Raw genomic sequence first — 7,500 nt, forward strand, 5'->3', positions numbered from 1 at the left:
CGTCCGATCTCGGAAGCTAAGCACGGTCGGGCCTGGTTAGTACTTGGATGGGAGACCGCCTGGGAATACCAGGTGCTGTAAGCTTTATTTATTTATTTACTTACTTACTTACTTACTTACTTACTTACTTACTTACTTTCTTACTTACTTACTTACTTACTTACTTACTTACTTACTTACTTACTTACTTACTTACTTACTTACTTACTTACTTACTTACTTACTTACTTACTTACTTACTTACTTACTTACTTACTTACTTACTTACTTACAACACCCATTACGTATGGCATTCGGAAACTGCAACCCGAGTTTAAACTCCGACATTGAAATTATAACCCGTGTTTCCAACCTATATTGGCGTCATCCGTAGCATTATATATAAAATGCACGATTTTGAGAGTGATCACGGTTTACGGCCATACTACCCTGAGAACTCCCGATCTCGTCCGATCTCGGAAGCTAAGCAGTGTCGGCCCTGGTTAGTACTTGAATGGGAAACCGCCTGGGAATACCGGGTGCTGTAAGCTTTATTTATTTATTTATTTATTTATTTATTTATTTATTTATTTATTTATTTATTTATTTATTTATTTATTTATTTATTTATTTATTTATTTATTTACTTACTTACTTACTTACTTACTTACTTACTTACTTACTTACTTACTTACTTACTTACTTACTTACTTACTTAATCTATAAGTACTTACTTTACTATGTATCTATAAAATGCATGATTTTGAGAATGATCACGGCTTACGGCCATACTACCCTGAGAACGCCCGATCTCGTCCGATCTCGGAAGCTAAGCAGGGTCGGGCCTGGTTAGTACTTGGATGGGAGACCGCCTGGGAATACCAGGTGCTGTAAGCTTTATTTATTTATTTACTTACTTATTTATTTATTTATTTATTTATTTATTTATTTATTTATTTATTTATTTATTTATTTATTTATTTATTTATTTACCCCCCACTTCAATTGTTAAAGCAAATTTTGACAACACCCATTACGTATGGCATTCGGAAACTGCAAGCCGAGTTTAAACTCCGACATTGAAATTATAACCCGAGTTTCCAACCTATATTGTGTGGCGTCATCCGAAGCATTGTAGTTCACGTCTTTTACCGCTAGAGAGCAGACTATGTACAGTGAATAAAGAGGCTGGCTCCCTGTGAACTCAAAGCAGCAGTTTTTCTTTGTAAAAGAAACCAAAACAACACATTGCGCTTACATGTAGGGTTTTTCCACTTTTCATGACATATACAGCAAAATGCAGGTCGTAATGGCAAATTTGTGCTACCACATAAAAAGCTGTCAATAACTTTTCATGATAACCATGTTTCCATGAAATGCCCTTTCAGGGGCGATTGTATCTATAGAATGCATGATTTTGAGAGTGCTCACGGCTTACGGCCATACTACCCTGAGAACGCCCGATCTCGTCCGATCTCGGAAGCTGAGCAGGGTCGGGCCTGGTTAGTACTTGGATGGGAGACCGCCTGGGAATACCAGGTGCTGTAAGCTTTATTTATTTATTTATTTATTTATTTATTTATTTATTTACTTACTTACTTACTTACTTACTTACTTACTTACTTACTTACTTACTTACTTACTTACTTACTTACTTACTTACTTACTTACTTACTTACTTACAACACCCATTACGTATGGCATTCGGAAACTGCAACCCGAGTTTAAACTCCGACATTGAAATTATAACCCGAGTTTCCAACCTGTGGCGTCATCCGTAGCATTATATATAAAATGCATGATTTTGAGAATAATCACGGCTTACGGCCATACTACCCTGAGAACGCCCGATCTCGTCCGATCTCGGAAGCTGAGCAGGGTCGGGCCTGGTTAATACTTGGATGGGAGACCGCCTGGGAATACCAGGTGCTGTAAGCTTTATTTATTTATTTATTTATTTATTTATTTATTTATTTATTTATTTATTTATTTATTTATTTATTTATTTACTTACTTACTTATTTATTTATTTATTTATTTATTTATTTATTTATTTATTTACTTACTTACTTACTTACTTACTTACTTACTCATTTATTTATTTATTTATTTATTTATTTATTTATTTTCCCCCCACTTCAATTGTTAAAGCAAATTTTGACAACACCCATTACGTATGGCATTCGGAAACTGCAACCCGAGTTTAAACTCCGACATTGAAATTATAACCCGAGTTTCCAACCTATATAGTGGCGTCATCCGTAGCATTTGTTAGAATAATTAGTTTTGCTGAAGCGTGGTCGGCCTGGAACCGAAGGTCACATATCTTCGGTCAAGTCAACATATGTGCCTTATGAGCCTTGGGGGAGTCCTTATACTCCCTTCCTTGTCTTATCTATGAAGAGGCCCTCACTAGTTAGAAACAGAACACCTTTGTTCTTTGTTCTTTGTTAGTTTAATAGAAGTCCTTTCTCTGTTAATTGTTTTTGTCCGAGACAGTTTTTTAGTTATCCCATATTTACTCAATGTTTGTTTAAGTAGACTTCATGCAAGTTATCTCACATCTACTTAACGTTTGTTAGAGTGTTTGCACGAGAGGTATCTGATTATTTACTTATTATTATTACTATTGTGTGAAATGTAGCAAGAAAGTCTAGAGCAATGTTTTACAGAGACACGGCATCCAGGTTTAGAGATTGCAGCCTGGAACGAGGCTGCCAACCATCTAAGAACAGACTCTGCATTCCTGGGGTCACGGATCGGCCAAGGCCATGCGGCCTCGCACCACACAACAGTATTAGCTAGCTGAAACAGCGTTGCTACAGACACACTCTCCCCTCCCTTTAGTGTAGCAACGCCTCTTGTAACCAGGGCAACCCAATATAAAAAGAGGAGATGACGGTAGGGCAGGTCAGAATTAGTGGAGGACTGTGAACTGGGCCCTCTACCTAATTCTCCTCGCGAGCAAAAGAATACTGGTTGTCTTCTCCTCTTTGTTTCCAGCGTGTAAATAAATGTCTGATGGTATTTAGACTTGACATTTTATTGGTCCTTCGAGCCGGATGCCAATACACCCGAGGATTCCAGCGGGCGGCAGCGGAGATCCAGATAGACCGCGCGCGGCAGGACCTCCCTAGGTGAGGTCCTAGAATCCTTTTCAAGGGCTGGCTGTCTGCTCGTCAGCTGGGGTCCAGAGGTTGAAGGCAATCCGAAGTGCAGAGGTGAAGAGAACCAGAGGGTGAGTTTGTTTTTGTTTAAAAGTGTGGTGCGGCCGAGGGCTCGTCGTGCCCTATAAAAGTCCTAGGACAGAACGGAGAGGTCCGTTCTAAAGGTACCAAAACGGAGAGGTCCGTTGAAATAAAAGGACAGAGGTGTCCAAGAAAAGTTACAAAACGGAGATGTCCGTCTAAAGTAACAAAACGGAGAGGTCCGTTGAAATAAAAGGACAGAGGTGTCCAAGAAAAGTTACAAAACGGAGATGTCCGTCTAAAGGTAACAAAACGGAGAGGTCCGTTTAAATAAAGGGACAGAAGTGTCCGACGGAGAGGTCCGTCTCAAAAGGTCAGCGGAGTCCACGTGAAGCCGAAAATTCCGTAAAACTGTGTGAATGAGAGTGTGAATGGGAATACACATCACTAGATATAGTATTCCATATTAAAGCAGTGGGGAACACATAACGTGGTTCTGTGGACACAATAGGCAAGGATTCTCCACCAGAACCCACCAGAACGCTGGTAGAAGTGAGAATCACCACAGGATCTTTTCGTTATCCCACTGGAAACACCCGACTTTAGAAACCCCTATGGTTTTACAGTTGGGACCAAATTGATTAAAATGGGGAACTTGCAGACCAAAAATAAGATCCGAGATGCACTTAAATGTAAGGATTGGGAAATAATTGAAAGGCAGGATCCTGACCGACTTAAAAATCTTGATAAATGGGTTAAGAAATATAAATTTGAGGGTCAACTTAAAACAACCAAATTGACCGAACTTAGAGGTGCCATAAAAGAAAAGACTAAAAGAAACCCCAAAAAGATGAAGGAGGAGGGGGATGAGGATGTAGTGTTTTGGTTGAAAGTAGCAGGAGAGAGAGAGAAAGGAAAAAAAAAAAAAAAAAGAAAACTCAGAAAGCGCTGTATTGCAGGCAGGAAGATGATGAGACGGGGCCTAACAGTAGGCAGGCAAGAGAAAAACAAAATTTACAGAGTTAGAGAAGAAGGGAGAGGTCTAGAGAAAGTAGAGAAGCACGTAGAGAAAACACATGCTACAAATTCAAAACTAAAGATCATAGCGGGAGGAATACATAAATCACGCCCTCCATGCAGAAAGAGTAGTAATAGACAAACGAAAACGAAAACAAATGAAAGCTTCAAAAAACACTTTTTGGTAGACCAGGATAGTGACACTTTTTACCAAAATGCAGGCAGAGGACAGAAAGGCCAGGGAGGGCGAGCAATACCCAACAGAGAAGGCCTTAGAGGCCGAGGAAGAGGAGTTGTGCAACCTCGAATAGAATGCTGGAGTTGCGGAGAAAACGGTCACATGACACGTGACTGCACAAATTAACAAAGACAGTTATGACTAGGCCAAAGTCAAATCAAGTCAGGTTTCCATGTAATGAAGTGGGAACCTAGCTGGCAAAATTAAAAAGAAATTAGCTTAAATATACAGGAGATATTTGTGTTAAAAGGTTAAAGTAATATAAAGTAACACTGAAGTTAAAATTTGCAAAATAAATGGAAAGGAATTACAAATAGCTTCTAAAAGTAAAATAGAGAATAAATCTGACAAGTAATACGAGCAAAAAGGTGTTCTTAGTGCGTTCTATGTGTTCTTATATGTTGTGCGTCATCCTTTTGTGCTGGTGTGTGTGTGTGTGTGCGCGCAGAGGATCCTCATGAATGAGTGTGTGTATGAGTGTGAGTGAGATGTGTGTCCTATGGAAGAAATCAGTAATGGAGAATGTTCTGGAGGCTGTTGAGCAATAATAGGGAAATTGAGGAGTGGATGATGGTGTGTTTAAGTTGGTTGGAGAAACTAAGATGAGCAGTGTGTGGCAGTAGAGAAAATAAGACGTGCGTGGCAGACAGTGACTAGGATGGTGGCTTGATAGGACGAGAATAAGAGACAGCAAATGTTGTGTAGAAGACTGAAAGATGTTGAAGGTGAACATGATGGGGGAGGGCAACAGCAAAGTTGGCCTGCCCTTTGAGAAGGTGAAACTGATAAGCGTGCCTGCGCTTGCGCGTTGTCGCGGGGCTGTCCGCGTGGGCTTTTGCTATGCTCGTGTGGGCGGTGGGCCGGCATCATGGTTGTTGCAGGAAATGGCCAGCCTGTGACCAATCAACATTGATGCTGCGCCCTCCCCCTCGCACGAGGGGTGCTATGGCTGCGGGCGGGGCAGGGACAGTGTGATTTTCTCAGAGAGTGATGCTTAAGGAAGATGTGACAATATTTGCATGAAGGATAAAAGGCACTGATGAGAAAACAAAAGTATAACCAAAACGTCAAGATAGAGGATGACGTTTGCGCAGCGTTGTTTGTTTGTTTGTATTGTTTGTGAGCTGTGTCTCTGCTGTAAGTTTTTGTGTTGTCTGTGTGCTGTCAGTGTTATGTGTTAAAATTGGCTAATGTAGGTGCACAAAAGAATTTGCTAGATTGTAGTCTATATGATTTGCACCGCAAAACAAAAGCAATTTTGTGACAATAAGAAGAAAAGAAAGGCAAGCAATTTTTTGTGGGCAGGAACTGGTCCACACTGCATTAATGCCTAGCCCTGATGAAACAAAATTTGAGAGATGGAAAGAACTTGCTTTCTGGAATTGGATGAAGCAAAATTATTAAATAACAACATTTCAAAGCTAAATTTAGAAGAAATAGTCGATTGGTTGTGTCAAGACTACACAAGTTTTTACATTTGAGGATAAGAGAGTGATTGAGTTAGTTAAAGTTAAGAAACAACAAGAATTGTCTATTATATTAATTTACTGGCGGTTATTTTGTTAATTTTTATCTTTATCTTGATTGGTTTGACACCTGGAGGGAGGAAAGATTAGGATGTGGAACACGGGTTGAGACAACCAGTTACACACGCAAAACGTGTGCACTGGGACACTGAGAAGCATTTTGAAAGGTGTGTCAAAATTAAATGAAGATGAAATCATATGTAGTAATACAACGCTTTACTACATATGGATTCTCTAAATCGTTTGAGTAAATTGAGTAAAATAAAACATACTTTTTGATTTTTGTTCAAATTACTAAGATTCTTGTGATAAACGATGAGAAACTGATTGAAAAGAAACTACAAGAAACTACAACTAAGCTAGTTGTGGAAGCAGTCCAATTGCCACAAAGAGTAGCTATATGCACGTGTGCAGGGCACACACACAAGAAGCTGATTAAATTCAAGAGGTAACGAGCTTCCAGACGGAACCGCATAGCTGTGGTGCAAGAGATGCTTCAAATTTTATACACACAAGAAGCAGATTAAACTCCTGAAACGTTTTTAAAGATGTGCAGCGACAAAGTCCATAGACTGAAATTCAATCATGGACAAAAAGAGGGGCAAGAGTAGAGAATGGCATCTATAAATGACCAGAAGACAGACCTATCCTACCAAATAACCTATACCAATTGCAGCAATATTGAGCCATACGTAGTGCGTGTCACATGGCTCAAGAGGAGGGATAGTGGGGCAGGTCAGTCGTCAGCTTTATACAACATACGGATTTGATTCATATTCAAAACATTTTCAAAACAATTTTTTTTGTAGAGCTTGTTTAACATGCAATCCACAGGGTTATACTGCCTGGTCATAAAAGATGCATTCTCAAAATGGTTTGAATTGGTTTCAACAAAAACACTGAATGCCTTAACAGTGGCAAACACGTTATGCAAAGAAATAATACAGAGATATGGGATTTCGGAGATAAATTCTCATGATAATGGGGGCACTTTGTAAATCAAGTAATGAGGAGAAGAAGCACAATGTTCAATAAAGATTTAAAAATCATTGTGCACACCATCGCCGAAGTGCATGGAAGAAACTGGAAGATAATGGACAAAATGCTTAGACCTGGTCAAACTGTACATAAATATTACAAGTATTGTGGGTTTAACCCCGTATGAAAAATTGTTTGGGCGACAATATAGATTACAATGTTTTAAAACCAAGTGGGAAACTAAGGATGATTCAAATTTGGCATTTACATTCTATATTTATAATTAATATTTTAAAGGCAAAAAGAACAAAGCACGTTCTCATTAAGAGCATTGAAAATGAAACACTGGTGTTCTTCCAAAGGGGAAGGGCCACATTGAATATTGATAATTACGTCAACTGCCATTAAAATAGCAGAAAGGTCAGTTGAGGTGGTCCTTGCAAATTACAAAAGGGTAATTTCTTTTGAGGTAACGTTCAATCGGAAATAGTGACCCAAAGGGAGCCTTACCTCTTAGAGAAATGCCGGGAACAAGAAAATGGAACAATGACGCTATTGCATGTAAGGTGGCCAT

General features: G+C 39.2%; 5 non-coding genes across 5 annotated transcripts in view; all 5 read left to right on the forward strand.

The window, feature by feature from the left end:
• Positions 1-84, forward strand: part of LOC133158867 (5S ribosomal RNA) — a 119-nt gene extending 35 nt beyond the window's left edge. The window contains exon 1 of the ribosomal RNA XR_009715385.1: positions 1-84. This exon is cut by the window's left edge and continues 35 nt beyond it. This is a non-coding gene — a ribosomal RNA (5S ribosomal RNA).
• Positions 85-411: 327 nt separating this feature from the next.
• Positions 412-530, forward strand: LOC133159132 (5S ribosomal RNA). Its single transcript, XR_009715638.1, has one exon. It is a non-coding gene; the product is annotated as a 5S ribosomal RNA (ribosomal RNA).
• A 227-nt stretch (positions 531-757) lies between these two features.
• Positions 758-876, forward strand: LOC133159113 (5S ribosomal RNA). The gene has a single exon (XR_009715619.1). It is a non-coding gene; the product is annotated as a 5S ribosomal RNA (ribosomal RNA).
• A 535-nt stretch (positions 877-1,411) lies between these two features.
• Positions 1,412-1,530, forward strand: LOC133158939 (5S ribosomal RNA). The gene has a single exon (XR_009715454.1). It is a non-coding gene; the product is annotated as a 5S ribosomal RNA (ribosomal RNA).
• Positions 1,531-1,798: 268 nt separating this feature from the next.
• LOC133159069 (5S ribosomal RNA) lies at positions 1,799-1,917 on the forward strand. Its single transcript, XR_009715577.1, has one exon. It is a non-coding gene; the product is annotated as a 5S ribosomal RNA (ribosomal RNA).
• Positions 1,918-7,500: the final 5,583 nt, after the last annotated feature.

This window comes from Syngnathus typhle, linkage group LG8 (assembly GCF_033458585.1).
Source record: "Syngnathus typhle isolate RoL2023-S1 ecotype Sweden linkage group LG8, RoL_Styp_1.0, whole genome shotgun sequence".
In the NCBI taxonomy this organism is placed as follows: domain Eukaryota; kingdom Metazoa; phylum Chordata; class Actinopteri; order Syngnathiformes; family Syngnathidae; genus Syngnathus; species Syngnathus typhle.